The 26752-nt window shown below is 41.3% G+C and overlaps 1 protein-coding gene across 25 annotated transcripts in view; it reads right to left on the bottom strand.

Annotated features, from left to right (window-relative positions):
* Pkp4 (plakophilin 4) overlaps positions 1–26752 on the bottom strand; it is a 224053-nt gene that overhangs the window by 125087 nt on the left and 72214 nt on the right. The gene's annotated exons all lie outside the window — the stretch shown is intronic.

Raw genomic sequence — 26752 nt, 5'->3', positions numbered from 1 at the left:
GCAGGTGGATTCTAAGCAAGTTTTAAAGACAGAACCACATAAGCCTCTCTTTAGTTTAAGGAAAATATTTATTCCTTTCCCTTCTACACAGAGGGAAAGGTTGAAAGGTTAGAAAGGTATATTCGCCCTTATGTTTTAGCTTCAGGATCTCACGTGTTTGAAAAGATTTTAACTGAACATCCAGGTCTAATAGGATCCCCTTTTCTACAATCTCCATCCTTTTTCATGATGGTTCCTACCCAAATCATCCATTTATCTGTTTGTGTAGTGGTTGCCTCTCCTCACAAGATCATAAACCTAACACGGCCAAGAACTATGAAGGGAAACATGGAAAGGAAACCATTCTTCTGTCATTTCATGAGTCAGACCCTCAAATCTCGGCTTCTAGTTTCTGTAAATACTACAAGGGCAAGGAGCATGATTTTAGGTCACGAATACAGGCCAAGGAAGCATTTGTGAAAGATCATCCTAGGTGCATAAAAGGCCATTAATTTCCTCAAACTGCGTGAACTAAATGTGATGATGCACGTCAGCAGGTCCCGGCTACTCAGCGGCTTGGAGGGCTGTGCTAGGACCAATCACTGCAACATCAGGGTTTGGGAGCAGCCTGGTTAACACAGGCAGACCCAACTAACTACAGGATGGAAAGCAAGCAAACAAAAGCCAACCCACTCAAACAATGTATAAAACTTATAAGATAAAACAGTATCTATACATCAAAAACCAGGTATCAAAAACAAAACAAACAAAAAAAAAAACAACAACAGGTATCACATGCACGGAATGAATGTCTATAAAATTACCATTTTAAGAGAAGGAAACAATTGTAAAAGTACAGCCAACTGCTTCTTCAAAATGGTTTGATTTCTATAAATAACATGTGATTCCTGAAAATCAAATGCAACAGAAAATAAAACACATTTAATACGGTTAAGTGTAAAAGCTCATTGTATTATAAAAGGTCACTCTAATTACAATCACCCCAAATCTTACTATAAGCATGGTTCAAACTAAAAAACTTTATTATGTCAGTTCTGAAAGCCAGAAATTCAAAACCAATCTCACTGGGCAAAAATCCTGGTGTTAGTAGGGGCCTGTTCCTTGCCTCTGGCAGCTTCTGGTGGCTGCCATGTTGCTCAATGGCCTGCCTCCAGATGCTGATCTCCGTGGGCTCTTCCTTCACACTGCTTTCTCTACATGTATGCCAAGTCTCTCTGATTCTCTCTTAGGACACTTCTCATGACATTTGGGGCACACCCTAATAATTCAGGACAATTTCCTAATCTGAGTATCCTTTTTCTAAGTAAGAAAATATTGCAAATGACCAATGCTTCCTTTATGGGAAGCAGAGGCAGAATAGTCTGCTCACTGCAATCTATTCTGTATGCTCCAAGGATTTCTATCCATTCTACATGCAAAACAGTGTGGCCAATAACAACATCCAGAAAAGTTTTAACACAATACAGCATTAGCTGTATATTCCAAATCTCAACTTCAAAAACAACAAGAAAATTCATTTCTTTTGATAACACAAGGTCTCATTTCATCAACTGTTAACCTTATTTCCGAGCAAGTAATGTTCTATTGAGAAAGTCCCTTCCATTGACTATATCTTCAAGTCTTTTCCTTTTTCCTCTATTAGTTTACGAGTTTCTGATCTTACATTAAAGTCTTTGATCCATTAGGAGCTGATTTTTACGTAGGGTGCAACCTAAAAGACCATTCTGAGTAGGGAAAAGCAGTAAATCTGCTGTGTGTCTGTGTCCTGAAGGCGGAGGAGAAACTGCCTAGGAAAGATGATGACCAAGAGAGGCCAAGGAAATGGGAGGCAGGGAGGATTTAGAGGAGACTGGTCCACAAACACCATATGTGCATAAAACTTGGAAAAACAAAACAAAACAAAACAAAACAACAACCCTAAAATATGATACAAAATGAAACAAAAATCTCAGGTGTAAATTAAATTTGGACAACGACCCCTGGCAAGACCTAGGCTTAGGAAAATTCCTCTCCATCTGGTGATCTATAAATTAAAAGTAAATTATCTTCTTCCAAAAGACAACGCTGGGGCAGGCACGGGGTAGTAGTTCTGGGGGTCTCACTCCTGCAGGCAGACAACAGAAAAAGGAAAGGTCTCATCCATCCCAGGTGTTCTCTAAACGCAACAGGAAGGGTTTCAAGGTCTCGGAACTGCACTTGGGACCTCAGGCTTTACCCTGGAGTCACGGTCTCCTTCCTCATATTTGCACAGGGTAATTTTTCATGAGCCATCTTCTGCCTGTGGATTGTGGAAGCCCCAGGGCATCTTACACTTCATCTTCTCTCTTCTTCTCAGTTCATGGGAGGTGGGGGGTGGGAGGGAGCATGGGGGGTGTCTGTGATGACAAACCATTCTCAAGAATCCTGTGGGGCCCCTGCAAATTGCTGCTATTAAAGGAGCCAGTCCTTCACACATCTTTCCTGGATAATTCAACTTCTGGTTTTGGCAGAGACAGCTGAAGAGTCTGTTTGCAGGATGCCTCTGGCTGTCCTAAAGAAATTAGGCTTTCTCCCTGAAGCATGTGCTTTCCCCACAGGGAATACAATCTTAGTGTCATTTGTAAACGGACAGGCTGAGGATTCCCCAAATCAACTTGTAGTGTATTTTTGCTTTAATTTTCTTCACAATCAATGTTTTTCTTCTTGTATTTTATTTAAGAGCATCATGAAGAAGCCAGGCCACACTTTGCTTGGAATCCAATAAATTCTGGTCCATCTATTATATGCTTTCCATACAACTGTAGAAAACATTTCAGCTAATTTGATAACTATGACATATAAAAAGACGGGCTTTCACTCCTTCAGTTTTCAGTTACATATTCTCAATAGTGAGCCTTAACGGGACTATTTTTAATATGCACATGTTCATAAACACCTGTTTAAAGCAATCTCAGCTTTTGTTTAGCATGGCTCTTAAAATTCTTTGTGCCTATGCCCATTATCCAGTTCCAAAGCAAATTACACCTTTTAAGATGTCTGTTACAGGAACATGACATCCCCTGGTCCCAAAGACTAGAAATTAGTCCCACTGGGCCCAAACCTAAGTTTAAGTTCTACTTACACTCACTCACTCACTCACTCGCAGACTTTAGGGAGAATTTTCCGTTATCCCTGACAGGTTCTTGCGGTACTTGTTCTTGGGGCTCCCAGCCATGACACCCCAATCTCTGTCTCCATCTTTACATTGCCTCCTCCCAGTGTGACAGATCCCCGATCTTGGCCACTATATAGATACTTGTGGTGGCATTTAGTACTCACTGGGGTAATCCAGGATAATCTCCTGAAGTTAATTACACCCATAAAGACATCTCTGATAATATTTACTGGCCTCAGGCATTGAGATGCCTATGTAGTTGGATAAGAACCTTATTTACTTTACCAAAACCACAGTGCAGAGGTATAGTATATTAATTACTAACAGTTTATCATGATTATTCTCAAATGTTGACACAGCTCTCTCAAAGTGACCATTTGTTATTTAATATTGCCATAAAATGCTACAAAATTACTTTGCTCTCATGTTAATGTGACACATTCGCTGAGTTCTCCATTTGCAAATAATTATAACTATAAATATAATTGTGAAATGAGGCTGACAGAACATTAAGTATAGTAAGCACTAGTGAGTTAGCAAATGCAAATAAGCGCAAAGATTAAAATATGCTTTTGCAATAAGTAAAGATACACAGGAACACTTACACTATGTCTTATAAAGCTGTTCTTACATTCTTGATCCACAGGGTAAGGAAGAGCAAGGGGACCCAGTTTCTCAAGGAGGAGCACTGGCTGAGGTGGTCTCAGTACAAGAGCAGGTAGCTAAGATCTTGAAAGGAAGATGGGCTTCCCTGAGAAGGGATGCCCCCAAACTCTATTTACAAAGAAACCACATTCAGACATTGGTGGTGCTGGGCAAATTAATGCACAACAACCTAGGAACCCGGAAGCAAACCTAGTTCGGAGCCCTCTGCCTCCAGCTGAACACCTAAGGGAAACCACACCCCCTTTACTACTTGAATAGCTCTTGCCAGTTGACCCAGGGACCACAGGCTAGTGAGCATCTTCACACCAGGCTAGTGAGCATCTTCACACCAGGCTAGTGAGCATCTTCACACCAGGAGAGGCAAATGTTCTTTCTATTTTCTCCTGGAGAGCAAACCGCCAATGCATTACATAACCCAGTGCGGTAAACTCACACTTAATAGTGAAAATGAAAACCAAGTAACTATTTGAGAAATCATAGTCTAAAATGATAATTCACGCTTCTCAGTTTGAATATAAAGCCACGTTTTTCTATAAAAAAATGTGACTAAGTAACAAAGCTACCAAGTCTGGCTTGTTTGACACTTGTTCAAAAGGCCAGGTGCCAGATGCAGGCTGCCCGAGATGTCCCTGGAAAACTGTTTTCCCCAGAAGGGCTCATTTTGCAAATCCGAACCACCAATGACACAACAGACATTAAATACTAAAGTGTCCAAACGTGCCGGAACTCAGCCAGCTCGAGAATGCCAGCCTCCGTGACGATGTGGGGTTTGAATAGTTTCCTACTGCACATGGTTAGAGCAGCTCTTCTGCCGGGCCTAAAGAGAAAATTAACCTCAAGCGACGGCCAGGCTGGGAAGAGTCCTGTAAACCGAAGGCCCCACCTGGCCACCCTTGTTTACTGCAGCACGTCCCATGATCAGAGGTTATCCACCATCCTATCAGCCTGCCTTGGAGGCCAAGTCCTCAGCTCACGTTATGTTTGGTGAAGGACTCACAATCAGTGTCAGAACATTTCTGCACAGAACCTTTTCTAGGGTGGTAGAAAGTTCTGTATCTTTTGAGGAAGTGGGAGAACAAATGCTGGCAATGGAATCCAGTACCGTACATGCCAGTCAAGTGCTCTATCACTGAGCTACATTCTCAGCTCAAGAGAGTCCGTATCTGACGGCAGCTGGTCACGTGACCATGTTCGTGCACATCAAAACATCAGAACTATACACTTCAATGGAGAATTTTACTGTGTGTCAACCACAGCGCTGTAATTGCCTGAAGGACAGGCACCTCTATCTCCACGCTTTCATTCCATCAAGTCATACTGTTTTCTCCTTCCAGGGCTGTACTAGTCCTGACATTACTGCTACATACTCACTCACAAACTGTCCACTGTATCTGCAGTAACATTTTCCTATATTAATATATCAAAAGTTGTCATTGACACAATACATTCATAGTTCCCTGATGGAATATATATATATATGCTTCGGCAGGTGTGCTTGTCTGCCTCGTGTTTTCTGTCAGGTTAAATGGTACCTTTTACATCAGTGATACCACTATGAAGTAATGTGTTAACTTACATGAGGCTGAACATTCTTTTTTTTTTTTTTTGCTTTTCAAGAGAGGGTTTCTGTGTAGCTTTGCGCCTTTCCTGGATCTCACTCTGTAGACCAGGCTGGCCTCGAATTCACAGAGATCCACCTGCCTCTGCCTCCCTAGTGCTGGGATTAAAGGCGTGTGCCGCCGCCGCTGCTGCCGCCACCCGGCGAGGCTGAACATTTTAATATCATATATGCATTATTTATGAACTTACAGTTTTCATAGCTTAGTGGTTCTGTTTCTATAAGTTCATAAAATGTTAGCAGTAGTGTAAAGAAAACAAACTTTATTACAACAAACTTCTATATCTTCGTGTGTGTGTGTGTGTGTGTGTGTGTGTGTGTGTGTGTTAGTGTGCGCGCGAGAGAGAGTAACAATTAATAAAGAAAAAGAAACCACGACTTTGAGTGGGGGCAAAAGAGTAGTAGGAAGGGTGGAAAGAGGAAAGAGAAGGGATAAGAAATGATATAATTATATTTTAATTTCAAAAAATTGAAAAAAATTTAAGTAGCTTTCTAACAATGGTAGAAACATTTATAGAGCTATGTAATCTAAAGCAATTGCTTCTGTTAGCATAGAGAAGCCAAATAAAAATATTAAATGTTTCTAGAGTTCAAATTTCACATAAGTTTAAATTTAAATAAAATTCTACATGAATTCTGTTTTATATAAGTAAATATGAATATTGCTAGCCCAATCTTAAAATACTCCTGAAGCATAAAGTATTATTTTTATGATCTTGGTTCTCAAAAAGATGAGTCAGGCCTGGCTTTATTAAAACTCCCAACACAGGCTCCTATAGAAAGTAATCCAGACAGCTAATCTGAATATTGTCTGCCATGCAAAAGACTTATGTGTAATTCCAGCCATTTATTTCATAGAAAAACTCATGTTAAATTAAGCAAACCTAATATGAAGATCATATTTCAATAGCTTCATCAGTCTTCGAACAGACTCGAACTCTGTCCTCGCGCCTTGCTGGGTGAGCGACGGGTACTCTTCACCTGTGCCCGTGTTTCTGACTTCGGTCAGGTATTGCTTTGTAATGTCTGAATGCCTGTGTTCAAGCCGCTCCTGGGTTTCACCTCAGGAGTCTGTTCTCTTCAGTTGTTTACAGTCTGGTGCAAGCCAAGCTTTACCATGGATTTCTCTTCCTTACCTCTTAAAGACATTTAAATCATTTTTTATACTAAAGTCAGCTTTATTAATATAAAGTAGAGCCAATACACTGCACCCATGTGCAGGTGTTAGGTTTGATGAGTTTTACTAAACATCTACAACAACAATAGCCAAGTCCCATTGGGCTATTTCCATCACTATCACATCCAACTGTCTTGGCTCCTCTCAAGGCCATCTCTCCCTAAACCCACACCTTGGCAAACAGATTCACTTTCCATTATTAGAGATTTATTTTTGCTAAAGTTTTATCTGCACAGAATAATGCAGTAGGGTCTGACTTTCGTGGCAGTGGGTTTCTGAGACACATCCAGGTCAAGTTCATCAAAGGTTGGCTCTCTCACGTATTGAGTAGTGTGCACACAATGTAGTCTGCTTATGCAGTCACCTGCCACAGGTGTGGATGTGGTTTCTAGTGTGGCTGATACTTGTGAACAATGCTGCCCTAAACATTCATATGGACATATTTTTTCATTCTTTCTTAGGTTATGTCTAGGACAACTGTGTCACAGGCTAAATCTGTGTTTAACAGAAAAGTTCCAAACTTTTCTCACATAGTTGGACATTTTATACCTATTATTAGCAAAAGAGGTTAAAACGGAAAAATCCTGAAACAAAGCAATAGATGGGACAATGAATTTGGACAGTGAGCTACAGTTTACCGACTTCTTTTTTCCTCTGTACAAAAACAAAACAAAACAAAAAACCTAAAACAACAACAACAACAACAAAAAAAAAACCCACTGGTTTTACTGTCCTTTAAAATTGATGTGCCTTCCATTTTGTTTTCTCTAAAATTTCAAAGGAAAGCTCCCTTCAACATTAAGTGTGTGTAGGCTTCTCTTAATACACTTCATCCTGATTTGCTGAGACATGAGGATAAATGGGTCTTGAATTTATACAATGCAAGTTTCTTTATCTACTGCAATAATCACATACATTTTCTCCTATTGATATGGTGAGTTCACACTGCTCATTTTTCAAACGTCAACCCAATCTTCTGTTCTTGGGAGCCCCACGGCTGATGTTGAAGAATCCAGCCTGATCACATGTCATCAACTCCTCTTGACCAGGAGTACTGATGTGTGAGGAGTTCTTTCTTGTAAGGACTCACTGTTTTGGTTCTGGGGTTAAGAGCACTTGCTGCTTTCTCTTGTGGAGGAGCAGAGTTTGGCTCCCAGCTCCCATCAGGCAGCTCACAACCACCTAACTCCAGCTGCAGGAGACACAACATCCTTTTCTGGCCTCCTTGAGCATCTGCACACATATGCATATGCACACACATTCACATAAATAAAAATAAGTCTTTTTTAAAAATATAAGTCATGTACATTTACTACACACATTTACTTTGTATGTTAAGACCTAGTTCACTTCTTCCTTTCCTTTGTTAGGCTGATTTTCTATGTCTAAATACCCAAGAGAAAAATCAATTTCATCTTAAAAGTGGTTCTTTTGGCAACATTATTGAAATACTCCTACTTAATACTTATCATTTGAGAATAAGTTCAAAGGTCACACTAGAAAAGGTGACTCCAAAGGCCATTCTCTGAACTGCATGTCATACCACTCTGTGCGGACCTTGTGAGTGGGAGGCCACGGTTTGCTCGGGATCAAGCGCCTCTTCTAAGATCAGTGTTCAGCAATACAGTGGACAGTTAGAGAAACCAGCCACCTGGCTCCTGCTTGCCTTAGGCCTTGTCAATCTAGCCTGTGTCACCTTTTCCTCCCTGAACACTGCTCCTCAGCCCTGCTGCAAAGCTCCGGGCCAAGTCTATTTCTGTCTCTGTGGGTTTAAACCGCACGCCCGGCTCCACCGATAACCTGCGCCCTCCTCAATGCTGCCCAGCTCACTTTGCTATATTTACCTCCTCTCCTGAACTGCACAGCTTGAAAGGAAATCTTTATCTCACAAGTGAAATTTGCCAGAACCTGACACCTCACTTGGGCTGCCTACTGTGATCTACATCATTTCTTGGCTCCCGCTCTAAGCTGCTACTTTCCCCAACCCAATCCCACATTTCTTTCTGCTTGGGATGACTTTGCGAGGACCATGAAAGCACGAGGTAAAGCCTACCCCTTTGCCATGCAGGCATCATCACCTGAGCACTTTCTCTCACAAGCACCCCAGATGAGTTACACAGTGTTCACACCTTCAAAGAGAATGATGCTCCACCGGAAGATATGCCGTATCTGAGCCAAAGAGGAGCAGGACAAAATAAACGGAGGAAGCGGCGCCTATGGCTAGGGAATCGAAAAATGATGACTATTTGACATTATCTTATTTCTATTTATACCATTCCTGATACATTTTAAGTCAGGTTGGGTGGCACCTCCTCGGGAAGCTGAGGCAGGAGGGTCACTGACACCCAGTTACAGGTCATCTTCAATGGGAACTGCAGCTATCCTGTCCTACACAGTAAAAGATTTAAAAAAAGTATAAGTACATTATATAGAATCCTCTACTTAAAATCCAATTCAAATAAAACATAGAAGAGTGGCACAAATTCAGTATACAATTTAAAATAATCTGACAGTCTAATACAGAGAGTTTGATAGGCGGCATCCAAATGTCGACATCTATTTGCAGATATAATCTACTGAAGAGACACAATTCAAACTGAATTTAATTTTTTCAAGATTCAAATCAGCAAAACAAGCCAATGTCAGTATCTACCTCAGCTAAAAATATGATTCAAATTTTGCAGCACTGTCAAAGGTATTGCCTATAAACTTTCTTTGACTGATTATGAGAAATTGAACACATAGAGTAAAAATTGAGCCAGGGGAATTAAATGAAGAAAGCAATCATAACTCTTGGCATTTATGTAGGGATTTTGCCTTCATAGAATTTTCATAAACATTAAACTAATTAAATTATGCAATGCACTTGTGGAATCTCATCATGAGCTCATAACTAGGAAAAGTATGGCACCAGGCTTCAGTAGAACACAGTCCTGGGGGGTATATTTGCATATATATGCATTTGTGGGAATGATTATAATTATTCATTGATATGGACTAGAAAGTGTGAGTCTAAGTAAGTACAAAGATTAAGAAGTAAATGCAGGTAAGCCGAGGAAAATCCAAGCTTTTGCACCCACTGAGATCCCACAAGTGGTACACTCCGTTACATAAAAAAGCATTAGGTTAGGGAGGCTTTATCAGCACTCAGGAATACTTGACAAGGGTGCATGCCCTCCAGCACTTTATAACATAATACAACCAAGTTACTCATCCACATCTTAAAATTAAAAAGCTCTTTGCTCTCTCCACTTTTCAGACACAGTGACAGAAGATAGATCTGCTCATGGGAGTGCATGAGGGGCATGGGGACAGAGAGAGAAAACAGCTCCCAGGACAATGAGGGCCTAGATGTCCGGCAAGGAAACTGCATTCCCAATGGGAGGTGCAACTTCCCAAGCTTTAAAGATGATTGGAAGTACTGCCCAACTGGCTAGTGTTTGGTGTCTCCAAAGTATATGGGGGAAGACATGGGTTAGACTTGCTCAATTTCGTACTCTGGGCTTATGATGAGGGATGAATCCGGGTGCCCAGCGGCACTGTGCATTCATGGATGAAGGACAGAACCAGATCCCAGTCCTATGCATGAGAGGCCTTTGAGAGTAAAGCCTCCTGGTGGGACACTGGAGTTTCATGCACTCAGCTCCAGCTTCCCTAGAAGCATCTTCACTGCTGTGGCTCCCCATTTTCACCCACAGGTCAAGAGGGCTGTATACATGTACCTTTTGGCCTTCTGAAGTTTCTGCACGCTACGAACGCAAATCCCCAGACAGTTCTGTGAGTGACAAATGAGTGGAAGCTGCGGCGGGAAACTTCCTGCATGGGCCTTGTTGGATACAAGCCTTTCTGGCTTCTAATGGCGTGTTGGATTCATACCACATGCACGGAAGAGTGCCCAGAGCGCAATCATCATTCTCGTCATTTCTCCATGTAGCCTGCCTAACAGCAGAATGAAGCAAATGTGACAGGAAATCTGAAGGTAGCTTGGAGGGATTAAGAAGAGAATGTTTACATGAAAGTAACAGAGATATCTAATTTGGAAGGATTTGAGGCCTAAATTACTCTGATCCTTATTTCTTAGTAGAATACACCCCAAATGAAAATAACCATAGTCTCATTTTGCTGGTTATAATAGCATAACAATGCTTTGGGTAACAATTTTTACAAAATTATTTCTGGATTTCCAAGTGCTTTACATCTTGAGTCTCCGGATGCCCCTCTGTAATCAGCTAACTAAATTCCCCCCCCCCCCAGTCCCGGCTGTTGTGGACCTTGCTCTGTAGACCAGGTGACTAAGACTCATACCCGCCTTGTTGGACTGGCACACAGTCTGTATATGGCTAGGAGTGGTCTGCTCCGATGAAGCAGTGACCATGGCCAAGAAGACAGCTTTGTGACTGGTGGTGGGGTAGAAGACAGAACCAGATCCCAGATCCTAGTTGTTTGAGTTCTGTAGCCCTCTACAGCCACTTACCCCACTTATATCTCAGTTCTCTCATATTCAGAAGTGCAGCAGTCATGATACCTAAGTTGCAAGATGATGGGAATTGGCTATATGTAGATTCAACACTAGTACAGTGATACCTGTTAGCACAGCCCCTTAACTTCTCAGGACTGTTAACTATACTGCTTTAAAAACATGGCGGCCTTGAGCTGCCAAGATGTCTGCTCAGTGGGTAAAGGTGCTTTGCTTGCTGAAGCTGATAACCTGAGTTGGATCCCCCAACTTTATGGTGGAAGAAGAGAACAGACTCCCAAGTCACAGTCCGACCTCTACATGGTAAATGCACAGGTATGCGCTACCACGCACATACACACAGTATATCTTGCAAAACCACAGGCAACTAAACGGTAGATTTTAAGCTGTGGTACTAAGGTTATGTGAGGGTCTGAAGAGTAAAGGCGGCATGCTTGTATCAATCAGTGTACTTTAATATGGCTCAAAGTGTTGGAACTATCAACGGTGCTGCATGTGTAAGTGCTACATGTGACTGCTTGACTATATGGAGGTAGTTAATAGTCAAATATTCAAGTTATTTTATAGTTTTGCTCATACAGTAAAACTGGGCAATTTTTAAATTTAAGAACTTAAATATGATTTAGTCAACAAGTATTTTCGTACTCTTCTTTGAATACACCAGGTATTCTACTGGGTATTAACAAAATGCTGAAGAAGATAGATGAGTTTTCTGCTTAAAGATCAAAATGTTTGAGGTTCAAAAACTTTTTCTATCTTATAGTCGGGACTAACAGAGAGGAGAATGGAGAGAACAGGAAGGCGGAGGGAGTTACTGCCATCCATAACCAGGACAAGTAGCATGTGAAGATGCCGGTAAGCCACGAGCCATGTGGCAAGGTATAGATATATAGAAATGGGTTAATTTAAGATGTAAGAACTAGATAGCTAGAAGCCTGAGCCATTAGGCCAAACAGTTTAAACAATATAAGTCTCTGTGTTGACTTGGTTGGGTCTGAGCGGCTGTGGGACTGGCAGGTGACAGAGATTTGTCCTGACTGTGGGCCAGGTGGGAAAACTCTAGCTACACGATCTAACTAGAAGAGGAATATTTTAGTTTTGATTTCACTTTAAATTTGCTCATTTCCAGTTATAAACTGCAGAGGAAATAATTTTCAGGCAATGGGGGAAATTGTGCTTAACAAGCTTACGAATGTAACTTGAGATTCTGAGGAGTTTAGAGAGAAAGCTGATAGTTGCTACAAAGACAAACTGAAATTGAAAACCCCGGATTACTATAATAATTTCCCCAAACACAGGAAGAAGAAAAAGAACAAAACATTTAGGATCTCACTGCAACATTAATTACTTGGTATATTTAATAATTTCCATTATTATTTTACAAGGTGGTGAGAACATAGAAGTTCAATATAAAGACTTAGTTTATGACATTTATATTGGTATTTATAAGATGCAGGAAATTGCTATTTTAAAGCTTAATGATAAAGTTAACACAAAACACTTTATAATAGAAATGTATTAGGAACACAGGCAACAGATTACATTGAATCTTCTGTAGTACTTTCTTATTATATATGTGTAAAATAAGCAAAACTGTTCCAAGGAAAAGGAGACTGAGAGTAAAGATTCTGATCTTGGTTCTTTATGGTCTGCTAAGCCAACATCAGCCCAGCCCACATCAAAACAGAGATGGCAGCATTAGCAGGGACTTCTCATCCTTTTGGACCCAAAGCTGCTGGCTGGCGATAGCTGTTTCTGCTTGGCCCACGGCTGCTCACTGGAGCTGCAATTCTCAGTATAGGAGCAGCCAGGACCAAGTTCCACTTATGTGAAAAAGGAGCCTCTCCTAGCCATGCTCTTCGAAAGGAACGCTGTTGTGCTGCCCACGAGGTGGAACTGCCGAGAACTGGAAGCTGTCTGGGGCTCCTGGATGGTAGAGACAGCAGAGCTCCCCAGACGCGCCGCTCCCTGGACTGTTTGCAGGACTGATGATTATATTCCCATATTGGTTAGGGAAAGTATCAGGATGTCTCTGTTAATGGATGCAAAACTTGACAGCTTTCTGACAGGGAGGGCTGTGAGCGCCTGGCTACCTCACTCCTATTCCAAACTCAGACCCACCTGAGTGAGAGAGACTCCAGCTGACACAGCAGACTTGACAGGCCTTCCGGACCATGTCCTCACGCACCACTTTTTTTTCTCTCAAGTTGTCTGATACAGGCTACTTGTGGGGCTGAAGGAGACAGGTTTGGGGTTCATGAAGTCTTCCTGGAACTGAGCACTTGGCCATGACTGGTTTCTAATCAGAACTGGAAATTTAGTAATCAACAAATACCAGCTGAGTACATATTATGAAGCAGATCCTATTTCAGGAAGAAATGCTTGTGTTGTGTGCAGGATAGTTTTGTCAACATGACACAAGCTAGTCATCTGAGAGGAGGAAACCTTGATAAAGAAGATGCCTCCATAAGATCAGGTTGTGGGCAAGCCTGGAGGGCATTTTCTTAATTAGTGATTGATGGGGGAGGGCTCAATCTATTGTGGGTGGCGCCACCCTGTGTGTGGTCCTGGGTTCTATAAGAAAGCAGGCTGAGCAAGCCAGGAGAGCAAGCCAGGAAGCAGCATCTCTCATGTCTTAGCTCCTCCTGCCTCCAGGTTCCTGCCCAGCTTGAGTTCCTGTAGTGATTTGGAAGCATCAAGCTTCCTCCCCAAATTGCTTTGGGCATGGTGTTTCAATGCGGCAATGACAATCCTAACTAAGACATGTCGTGTTTGTGATTTGTGTGGTGGTGGATGCAACTTAGTAAGACTCAAAATCCAAATTAAAAAAAGAATCATAAAAAGCTATAATGTCAATACTCAGTAAGAACACAGGCCAAGGATTACTGTGCTGATCAGTTTTGTATTGATTTTATTTCCTTCTTCTGAGACAAGGTCTCACTATATAACTTAGGATGGCCTAGAACTTGGACCCTCCTGTTATAGCCTCTCAAGTGCTGGGATTATAAGTCTGCATCCACCGCTGCCTATAAAGATTTTCCCCTCACTGGCATTTAAGACATGCTATACAGATAGGAGCTTCTTGAACACATGCCACTGAGCACTTCTGGGCTTCTATTAAAACTGAAAATATTCAAACCTCAAGAAATCATTCCTCTTTGTAAACTTACATAAGCAAGTGAACAAACTTTTCAGTAAGGTGCGCCAAGATGTTGAAAGCTCAAGGTAGATTATTAACTATGTGTGTGGGTTTAGATAATGGCCATCAGGACTGTTGCAGCGAGCCACCCAACCTGTGATCTGAACCTAGCCCCATGGCAAGTGCTCACAGTCATTAAACAGTTAATGGCTTCTCAGAACACCTGCAGAACACTGGATGCATTTCAGGTGAGGGGTTCTAGGGCAGGATGGACAAGGGAAGTAAGGAACAATCTTAACTGAAAGACAGAAATGGAAGACTGGGAGGAAAGACCTTTCATAGATGGAGATGGAAAGAAACCTAATGTTCAGCAAGAAATAACCAGCAGCAGAGTAAACATCACCCCATACCAGGGCAAAGGTGCCTTCGTTGTGCTCTAGCAATTTCAGGGACAATTACATTTGAGTGCCATCTTTATCACGAAAGCCCCCAATGAATGACAAAACATCAGTGCTCATAAATACCCCAATAAGTGTGACAGCCCTGTTCCTGAATGGTGACTACCTAGTTAACACCCAGCACCTGGTTAGCATTTCAAGTAGGGGATGTGAGGTGGGCCCATGAACTGGGTAATACTGCTGCTGGTTGGACAGAAAGTATTCAAGCTATGAGAGGCAAAGGGGCTTACTCAGTATCATGAAGTGGTTTGCAGGAGTCTACATTAGGTTCCAGGTCTATTTGAATCCAGGGTCTGCATTCTCTCTGCTCTATCAAGATGTCCCTAAGTTCGCTAGGAAAGGACAGTGAAAGCTGATGAGACTTTCTAGTCAGTCAGGACTTCCAATGATGAGTGTAAATAACAGTGAAAGCTGTACTGTGGTACAGAGGTGCTCAGGGCTTCCTGAAGCCCCTGGGTGCTGGGGTGGAGGGCAATGGGAAGGTTTGGGCTCCTCAGAAACACCTACAAGAATTTTCAGCTCAAGGGCAGGAGCTATTTTCTCGGCTCAGTTCTTGGTAGCTTCCCTCGGAATGAGTTTTAGGCAGTCACCTGACATTAAGTATTCTGAGCTGTCAGGGTGCTTGCCTTTCCAACATGCCAATTCCAACCTGGAAGGGGAATCCAAACTAAGCGTGGAGCAGACAAAGCTTTCGCGAGGTGTTTAACAGCTTTCTACAAAGCTCATTTGGGGCACTCAGGGCACCAGCTGACGGTAACAGAACAGCAAACAAGCTTCGCATCTTGCAATGTTCACGCCCAATATATTCGGTTACTGTGCACTTCAAGTCTTCCTGGTTTAAAGGATTCTGTAACTAGACCTTTTTGCAAATGGAGCTGTATGAAAAGCGGCTCTATATTTTTTTTTTGCATAATGCTAGCAATAAAATAAGATAGTCCTAATGACTACATTTGCCTTCTTCTGGGTAGAAATATATCAAAAGGGAAGATTTCGAATCTACCAGTCTGAGCTCTGCCAGTACTAATAAACCAGCCTGAGTGATTTCCCTTGGCTTGGAGTACAGCCAGGTTACAGAAGGCAAGAATAGATTAAGGGCATGCGCGATCACAGCAGTGACAAACTCTTGCCGGCTTCATAAAAGCACCAGTATTTCTTCAGGCGTAGATGTGACTCATGCCATATTTTCAATGAAATATGGCTGGAAGCATTTAAAAGCTGGAAAATATAATTCTGTCAGCACCAATACCTCCTCACTCCAAAAGAAAGTTGTGACATCATTTCAAAATATATTATAGCGTATGAACAGGTTGCTGTGTCGAATGGGCCAATGCCTGCACAAGCTGAAACCTGTGCAGTGTGGTCCTAGCCAAGCTCCAGGGACTGCCATTTTACTTAGAAGGGATCCATGGATTTCATTTGGGCCTTTTGAGACAGGGTCTCTGTAACCTAAGATGGACTCAAATTTGTGACAGTCTTCCTGCCTTAGTTTCCCTAGTATTAGGATTACAGGCAAGAGCAATCAGAGCTGGCAAAACAATCTTATTTGAAGAAATCTCTTTTTATGTTAACCTATATAAGTTGGTGTCTCCAGTAGCAAGAGAAAATAAAGTATCAAGTATAAACCATGAAAAGAGATGTCTCTGTGTAACTTTTTTCAAACCCACTCCATTCTTTTCAGGGGAAGAAGACATCTTCCTTGCTTCCTTGCCCCTTCTAGGTGGCAAATGATGTGATTAGTATATTTAACATTCACGTTTGGATTTTGTTCCGATCTATTTTCCATGAAACTTAAGTGTTTACAACACACAAATACTTGATAAATACTGAAGTTCAGACACTACTCCAATCTGCAAAATACGACAGAGGGTCCCCCTTGGAGTTTATAGCTAGAGGTAGAACATTAACAAAAATGAGGTTTTATACACACTACCTTCCTTTCTTAGGATACTTTGTGTGCCTCCCTCCAAGATAAAAAGGAAATGCATCCGAAGTTGTTCTTAATGGAACTGAATATTTCCTATAAAAATTACCAAGGAGTCGAATTTGAAGAACTAGTTTACAGTTCAAATCCCACAGGTCTTGACCCACCTTGAGGACACTGGGTCCACCTAGCATGTGACTAAACCTCTGCATCTCCATGTCTGACACCCTTTCCATTGGCCAGGTCAGCTGGCTTTGTCTCGGAGTCTCTCAATCTGGATCCAGACCTTTCTTAAACTGCCCTGGGCTACAGCATGAATATGCTATTTCTACTACCTTTCTACACCCTGCCCCCCTTTAAAGACAGAGTCTGGTGTAGCCTGGTTGACACCAAACTCCATACATAGGTGAGGGTGACCTAGAACTTCTGATCCTTCTGCCTCCATTTCCTGAGTGCTGCGATTACAAACATAGACTACTACCTGGTTTATGTATATACCATGCTCGCCTGCCACCACAGTCACACATTTTCTACTTTTATAGGAAGGACAATCAAGCTTCGTAACCACAATTCATCCAGAAAGGCTCCACATCTTGTAACCTTCACAAATTTATCTCGTTCCTTCTCTGTCAACCTTAGCCTACAACATCTTTCAATTATTATTCTAATAATGTCATTTAATCCTCACCAGTCATCTTATTTTTTAGCTTTAGAGTTTTATAAAAAACAAAATGCTTTTTGTAGTAAGTGTAGAAAAGACAGAGAAAAAGCATCTTAAGATGTGTGTTGTGTTTTATTGGTATATTCATGTAGAGGCTATATACATGAATACGTATTTCTGAAGTAAAACTGATCATTCTGTACTTTAATGTTTCATTTTAATCCTAATTTTTCTCCCATACCATTAAAAATTTGTTATAATGTATTGCCAGTCACGTGCATGTAATACCATGCAATGTAATACAATTCCACCTGTACTAAACAATCATATCATTAATTTTTAGGCATTATAAATGCCATTGTGATTAACATCTTTATGCTAATATTCAACATTTTCTACAAACTATGGGATAACAGACATAACCATTTTTAAGGTCTTGACTGCCGATCACTGGTGCCCTCCAATGTTTGTGTGCTGATTTCCATAGGTACCCATGGAATTACCATCACTGCCCTGCTCTCTGACCGAATGCACTGTTACCAGCACGATGGGTAGATACAATTTCAGAACTGAACAGTATCCCCATGGTTCCTACATTATTTCATGTGCATCTTTCTCACGAAGGTCTAACGGTTCCACTGATTCCTTTTCTATTACTTCCTCCTTGTCTATCACAAGCTTTCTGCTCTCCAGCTTTCCAGAATAGGTCCTCAAATACATTACTGCCCATGAGTCCTCCTACCCATCGTTCCTCCCTACCCATCCTTCTTTCTCCCCAAAGCCACTGAGAAGTTCAGTTGATTCTTGTGCTACATCTATGGAGCATGACTTCCCCAAAACTAATCTCAGGTTCCCTACTAACCCTGTAGGTTTCTATGAGCTACTGAGCTTCCCTGCACATTGCTTTCCTGGTGTCTAAATGGTGGTAGTAATAATAGTTATCTGTCTAATTAGGTGTTTTTAGTAACATGCAACAGAAAACACCCTGGCTAATTTAAGGATAAATATAAAAGGATACTAGATAGCTTAAGACTATGTAATTACCAACCAAATTTAGTAACATGGGCAATACGTGGAACAAAGAAATTCAATGGCTCTAAAAACAGACAGATTTTCACTACATTAACTCAACAGGCAAGTTGGATGAGGTGGTGCACACTTCTAATCTCAGCACTCAGGTGGCAGAGGCAGGCAGATCTCTGTTCAAAGCCAGTGTGGTCTACATAGGGGGTTCCAGGACAGCAAGGGCTACCATCCTCCTGTCCACGGCACGTCCTCTCACTAGACCCTGATTCCAGAGGCCATTTGTTCTTCTGCCACACTGACATTAGTTCAAACTCTTTTGTATTTTTTTTCATCTGGTGCTGGCAGTAGTGACAGTAGTTCTAATAATAGCAGTGGTGGCAGTAGAGAGAAGAGACAGCACTCTATTCAGAAAGCAGGAGGCCAGCAGAGCAATGCAGGGCTCTGGTCTCAGCACAGCACAGCTGGCCCAGATTACCGCTGAGCCTTCTTTTCCATCCCACGCCAGCGGTCACCTTGCAGCAGAAACCAAGCCTCCCACTCTCCTCACAGCACACAATTTGTGGGGTTTTCCTTGGTTTTCCTCCCTTTACTCAACAAGTGTTCAAAGGCTTTTAAGGGAAACTAAAAGGTTTATCAAGTATTAAGGATTTGTTTCCAGCCGGGTAGTGGTGGTGCATGTCTTTATTCCCAGCACTCGGGAGGTAGAGGCAGGTGGATCTCTGTGAGTTCAAGGCCAGCCTGGTCTATACAGAGAGCAAGTTCCAAAACAGCCAGGGCTATATAGAGAAACTTGTCTTGAAAAGCCAAAAAAAAAAATTTGTTTTCATAAGAAACCATATTCAAAATGATAGTTTCACATCACAAAACACATTTCAAGTACAAGCCATGTTGGTCCGGTCTCTACTGCAGATTCAATGAGCTCTGTAGAAGACTGCTCATGCGCCTCCCTCCAGCCTTCAAGGTGTCTAGCCAGTCAGCTTAGAATGGAGACAGCATTAGTAATTAACACTTTTCCACAACAGTGACAATTCACTTCCCATTATTCTTTGCAAATTGAAATATAAGAAGGAAATATAGATCCTTCAGTTAAAGAACTTACATGCTATGTATTTTTAAAAGACCCAATATTCTTTAATAAGAATGGAAATAGTACATAGCCCTGGGGAAGAGTCACAGCTTTAAAGCAGGAGACATGAGGTAGCCATAGTTCAGAAGGAAAAATGAAGGTGAGATTAATTTAATTCAGACCTTGGGGGAGAAAAAGACTTAATTTTTATTGTAAAAGAAGGCAATTTATGGCAATATTAACGGAGATGAAAACTCTTTGCTCACATCAACCCCTTGAAGGAAAACTGCTCACAGAGGGAAGACAATACGGAAGCACCAAGCAAGCACCAAGAGTCGGAGTGAACGCCTCCTGAAGGCTCAGCAGAAGGCTGGAGGCAGAGGCCAGGAGCCCTGGTCATGAAGGAACGGCATTAGGAAAGTCGACAGATGAGGTACAGTGCTGTTCCTGTAGATGCTGTCCTATGGCGAACACTACCGATGGCATGCTGCTTTATGGGAAGTTTTCTACGGAAAACTCAACAAAGGAGACCATGCCTAAGTTGGTTTCTGGGAGTAGGATGGGGACGGGAGTGTGTTAGGGGTAGAATATGATTGGGATACACTACATACATGTCTAAAAATACTGTAACGGAACCCATTACTATGTATAATTAATAGTCTAATAAAATATTTTAAAACTAGTAGCTTAATAGTCTAAATATTGAAATGACTTGAACTATTACATAATTATCGAAGGAAAATTTATCTTTCAAAAGCCAAAAGATTTCAATACCAAATATACTATCCTCTTTATAAATGCTAATGAAGTAAGACTACTGAAGTATGATCATATTAGAAATAACTGTGTAGTATGCATTTGTCTTCAAGTTTCAATGAGTCATTTCAATTTGTTAACAAGCTGTTTCTGTTATATGTAACCCCTAAGCCCTAAAGCTTTGATGAATAAATTCAAAGATTCTACAAGTTAAGATAGATTTATCTTTAAACTGTTTGAAAAGCCTTTATGTTTTAAATGGTTTTCCTTAGTAATAGCTGAAACAAAATAATTATAACCTAAATTACTTTGCTAAGGTACAAGCAGATCTAATCACTCTGGAAAACAATATACCCATAAAACACACACAAATGAAGTAAGACCATCTGGACTAATCTCTGCAAAGTAGCAAAAATGGCAATCTAGAAAGCCAACATGGAAGCATTTGACAGGCACCTTCAGAAAACTTATGCTTTGCCAAAGCTCTGAGGCGGCTTTGGGGCCCCACCTGAAGGGAAAGCATATTTGTGAGATATTTTTCTGAGGAGTGATGGGAAAAACTACAAACCCGGTCACAGAGAATGAAACTCAGAGCTGAAGGATGCTGTCCATTCATCTCTTCAGGGCAGCGGTCAGTCACTTCAAATGTAGTGGTACAAAGTGTTCCCAAGCAGGGGGAAGTTATCCCAGGGATTAATTATTTAATTCTGAGAGGGAATTGTGAACTGGGTTATCAAACTGAAAGGAAAATTGTAATTTTAAGCATGAAAAGTCAGGGTTGCCTTTAAATGTTAACAAAGGAAAAGTACTCTATTACTTTCAAACATAAATGAAAATAATGCTGAAAAATTTAACGTTAAAATACCTAAAGCAATAAATCTACAAATAACTGATGAGCTGTGTTTTGTGTGTGTGTGTGTATGTGTGTATGTGTGTGTGTGTGTGTTATGTTTAAACTCAAGAGGAACCAGAGTGCACACTAGCAGATCTGTGGTCCAATTAGTTCAAGTGTCAATTATTCACAATAAAGTATACAATACTGTGTGTGCCTGCACATTCTTCTGAAAGGAATATATGAAACAGATGACTTTTACGGGTCTTCTTCCCAGCCTCCCTTTTTCCTTGACAAAGAGCTTTGCTCCTAGCAGGCTTGTGATAAATATTTTTAATTAATTGGAAGCAAAGCTAGCTAAGAGTGTGCATGTTTACCTTTTTTCAGCTCACGTACAAGTAAGTATGTTTAGACACCTCTCATACACTCTGTTGTATATTCGATCTAGCTCCATGCGAACAGCTGGATTGAGTCCGTCTAAACAAATTTCTACAGTTAAAGGGCACTGCCCCCAAACCCTAGTGTCAACATACCTAAAAGGTATTTTCAACTCAAACAGAACAAACATTCAGTTACTCGGAAGTATAACTCAAATCAGGTAGAACTGGGATTGTCATTGGGGTCCAGCTGATCACTCACAGGACATCAGAGGATGGATGTACATGCTTGCTGCTACCTAACTCACAGACACTGTTCTCATCTGCATCCATGGCACACACAAAATGTCAAACTTCCATTGTTGACATGCAACTTCAGGCTGATCTCTACAGAGTCAAGTGGGGGTGCTCAGAATTCTTGAATATAATGTCACAAGAGCTCTATCATTTAACCTCATTTTAACCTTATTTCTACAATATTAAGAAAGAAAAGCTATGCAATTTGATATCGTTCACAACACACACACACACACACACACACACACACACACACACACACACACCTCTAAGAGTAGATCCAGCCTTACCTTGTGCTTCATGATGCAGCTCAGACATGGGAAACTGCAAGTTACAATCATTACAACTGCCAGGATCATTTAGTTAGCAATAGAAGAAATAAGCAAGTTTCTATAGAGAAAGTAAAAAGGCTGGGCATTGCACTTACAGTATAGTGCTTTAGCTTAACCATAAACTCTGCTTGTCTGCAGCTGGAAGGAGAATGTTTTCTGCATGTGGCTTATGTGTGTCAGAGAAGACTACTCAGTGTAAATAAACTCAGGCTGCATAAAAGGAGGCTGCAGAGGCAGGTGTGGGGCAGTGCGGTTGTTTCAGTTTCAGAAGAATAAAGTAAATAATTGCGCTGGAGTTTGTTGAATTCTGGGCACTCTGCCATACAGGAAGGGCGTGTAATTACTAAAGCTAGGATAGGCATGTAAAAATGAAGTAATAGCAATAGGACATGGTTGGGCTCCAAATCCCCTGGTTTTATCTTTAAATTTTAAGGATCCCTGGCTCACATTTTATTCTTTGATATCTAACTACCACTTAAATAAATATGGGCATAATGAAGGTCTACTTGTAATGTCCCCAAAAAGCCGGAACACGTTATCTTGAAAGATGGCATCTTCTTTGAGAGCACCATTCATGAGAAACAGAGAATCCTCATTCACTGGGCATAACACAAATAGTGCCCAGGACACCCAATTTAGGAGCACACCAGAGCAAAGCTGCACACAGTACTTTAGTACCACACCTACTCTTTGTATCCTGTTTTGTGCCATTTGGATTCACCTCAATCTTAAATCTGGATTCTAAGTTTCTTAAGTCATTATCAAAAAAATTAGAGCTCCCAAGGGTAAATAGGCAAATTCAAATAGAGACCTCATTCATTCACACAATTTACAACAGAAGATGAATGCATCTAATCAGAACAGAGAGAGAGAGAGAGAGAGAGAGAGAGAGAGAGAGAGAGAGAGAGAGAGAGAGAGAGAGATATCCTGTATCCTATATAAAACTGTGAAATTTATTTGTTAATCCTACCCATGATTGGCCATATTGGTTTTTATTTTAAAGAACATTTCTAAAACCAAGAGACAGAAGTTTATCTGTTATAAAAATACAGTTCATTCTGCCAGTCACTTGCCAACATCCTGCGTATAGCCTGGTGCTCACTGCTTCCCTGGACCTTTGGAGAAGGAAGGCAATGGGCATCTCAACGTTGCAGGGAGAGGGGACAGTAGGGAGCTAGTGCCTCACCAAATCCCTCTACAGTCAACGCATTCTGTGTATTTCAAGGCTGAGTCCATCATTTCAGTCTCGGGTGTTCACACAATGCAAGGCCCACGGAGGGCACCACATGTGGACACCTTTCTTCATCTAATGATAATACACAGTACATTAAGCTAGCTACTCAGCAGTACAAAGTTTGCCAGAGACCTAAACACTATTGGGATACAAACATCACTATCAGGATACAGGCTATCCCTCCTTGTCTCTGAAGTCATCCGGGACTCTTGGATTCTTATTGAGAGATGCTTAAACAGCAGAGCCTGCCTAAAGATGCTGTGATTATAGCCAACTGGTGGCTGGGACTCACTTCCTGTGACTTCAGATTCAAGTCCACGGACCTCACTCCTGATAGTTATAGGAATTAACTTTTACTTCTCATAGAGCAGAATCCCCAAATCAAATCACAGCCTATCCTTTCATTATCTGTACTTAATTGTCCATTAATTTGGACACATGGGAAACAAAAGCTGTAACATCTGTGTCAATGTCAGCCCATATGAAATAAACCTTTATAGTCAATTATGCAGATGGGTTTATTCCTGGATCAATATAGGTACAAGACAATCAAAACTGTCTCAAGAACAAGAATGCAGAGCTGAAGCTGTCTGGGAGATTGAGACTCTTGCTCACCATGTTTCTGTGAATTTGGCTACAGGTCATGTGTTCACAAAACAGTGAGTTGGTAATGAGGCTATCCCCTAGTACTGAACTCCTCTCTGGACAATCATTAATTGCAAGACTGATATAGTAGTGGGTGCTGGGAAGAGAAACTTGTAACACACACACACACACACACACACAACACCACTCTGTCCTTAGGGAGCCAATTATGCAAGCCCGGAGCAACACAGAATAGTCACGGTTGTGCCAGAAAGCATGAGGGATCAGGAGAGATGTGATTTCAGGCCGGCAGAACACGTCTTCATAAAGGAGCTAGCCTTTGATCTGAAGTGGGTTCTTCCCATCTGCCAGAGGGAGGACTTTCCCTGGACCTTGCTGACATCTATGCTGAAAAGCTATCACTTCATAAAAGGAGAATGTAAATTCCAACCTGTGCCAGGGAGCAGTCACGTGGCACCTGTTGCCAGAGGACCCTAGAAAGCACAGCCATTTGAGAGGGAGTTCTTTGTTTTTATGACACCTGGAAGCCAAGTCAGGATGTTTTAACTGACTGGTGGCCGTTGAGACACTACAGGCTGTTTGTTTGCCTATTTCCTGCCCTTCCATGTCCCATGATTTGCCCAAGAGGAGGACAAGTGAGGATCTAGTGGTTTATGATTTACTTTGCTGAAGAAGAATCCAGCCTTTTCCTCTCAAAATTTAGAAGAGCATTAAAGGCTCTCATTTTACAATTCTTTCACCAACTGCCTCGACAGTATCAGTGTTTGAGGCTGTAATAAATCAACAGGTTAGTAATTTATTTTTACATGACCATATCTCATAATTTACACACGAAACTGTTTTTATTTGTGAAGCTACCATGGTGAAAATGTGAAAGCTTAAGGCCATCTGTTAAGTAAGATACTAGTAGAGCATTAATACTATTGACTGCTCAGACAGGGTTTTAGTCTGCTGGTACCAATAGCCAAAAGAAGGCTCAGAGTCCCCAAATATAGCAAAAGAAAAACCATCAGCTCCTCTTTGAAGCACTATATAGAGAGAGGGGGTGGCGGTGGCTGCGGCGGTGGATGTGGTGGTGGAGGTGGAGGTGGCGGCAGTGGTTGTGGTGGTGGAGGTGGAGGTGGCGGAGGTGGTGGACGTGGTAGTAGAAGTGGTAGAGGTGATGGTGGTGGCATCAGGCCTTCCTAGTACTGCTGTGCCCATTTTATAGATGTGAATACTGTCGCTGTCATTATACTCATTCTATAAAGGAGGGCATTGAGGTGTAGAGAGGCAAAGTAAAAACAAAAACAAAAACCACAACCTCAAGCAGAGAAGCCAGGCGAGAAGGTGGAGCCATCTACCCAACCGCACTGGAAGTGTACTTCCTGTGCCCCAGTAGGAGGGCCTTTCTGAGATGCTGCCCATCCCTGGGGAACAGCAGAGCTGACCCCATCATCCACAGCTAGGATCAGGGCAAGGCAGCAAGGCTTTCTAAGTAATTAATTATATGTCCCATCTAAGAATACTGGTCTTTGATGCAGAATATTATCAGCAGCAATCATTTCACTGGTGTGTAACATGTAGGCTACGCATTTACTCTGACTAGAAGTTTAATATTTTACTTTGAATTAGAAAGTAATCAGCATTATTTATTCACATTTAGCTTTCCTGTGCTCTATCCCATCGGATAGGTGACAGGAAGTAGCATATTTCATGATCATATCAAGAAGCGTTTATTCAAGTATATGTTGCCTGGTTCTAAAAAATCTTATGGAAGATATAGCTAGCTATTTAAAACTAAGCATATATTTTATACATGAGACAGATAGGAAATGACTGAAATCCTGAGTGCTGAGCACTGACAATTTTGAAAAGAAACTATGTAGGGAAACACAAATGTGTATTAATGAACTCGAACTCCTCAGGACATGAAAAGAAACAAAGATAGAGTGTGTCTTCCAAATAACTGAATTGTCTGGATGACATATGATAAGTCTTTCAATACATAGCATGTGCTACCCTTTGCTACCTGGAGAAATTGGAATTCTACTTGCAATATCACACAAAATATTCATTCAGATACAATGCATCACCAAAAGATACAATTTGAAAGTAATCTGAGGCCACCACAGAATTCTCTAGATGGAAAAGATCATAGCGGCTTTCCCTATTATCGTCAAGAGATCGGGTCTCTAGTTTCCAGGTAACAATGCAGAGTCTCTGCTGCTATGTTCAGTGCACGTGGTTTCCAGCTTTAGGTCAGTTCTGAGCATTTTCATCAATTTACCATGGCTTCATCATGACAGTGTAAATGCCTCCTCACCTTGCTGCTTCTTAGGTCAGATCCTGACAGCTCCCGAGGGCTACAGCGAGAGCCATTTCTCCTCCCTGAATGGCCCTGGGAGTTACAGTCTAGAGTAAAGAAAACATTCGGATGGACCTTTCTCCTAGCGTAAGTTCTGGCAGCAATGGAGATGAAATCTAGGGTATCATGCATGTAAAACAAGCGCCCTCCCACCAAGTCACAGCACTAACCCTTAAACTCTTGCTTTTGTGGGGTTTTAAAACTCCCAATTTCAGTAAGGAAAATATTTTGACATTCTGACTTGAATACTTTCCAAAACTGTTTTTCTTAAAAACATAGCTCTAATGTCAGGTATGGAGTAATCCCATGCAGAGTTTCTAGTTAGGGCAAATGGTGAAGTAATGGGATGTTAATGTTCCCTCATTCTTTGTCATCATTAGTCTGTGTGCTGCAGACGCTGAGTTTGGAAAACACTATGGCATTCAGTTTGCTTCTCTTAATATAAAAAACATCCTGTATTTTAATTGTAAGATTTTTTTAAAGAACTAATATATTATTTGAGCAGAATAACCTTCATGGAGGGCACATGAATTCTTTTGGAGGCAGGTAGAAAACTATTCCTAGAGGATACATTTGCATGTACTTTATTAGGCCTTTAAATCTTAAAAATTAAATCTGAGAGCCCCAGT

Source organism: Peromyscus maniculatus, chromosome 4 (assembly GCF_049852395.1).
Source record: "Peromyscus maniculatus bairdii isolate BWxNUB_F1_BW_parent chromosome 4, HU_Pman_BW_mat_3.1, whole genome shotgun sequence".
Lineage (NCBI taxonomy): Eukaryota > Metazoa > Chordata > Mammalia > Rodentia > Cricetidae > Peromyscus > Peromyscus maniculatus.
This window is presented reverse-complemented; position numbering and strand designations above follow the sequence as displayed.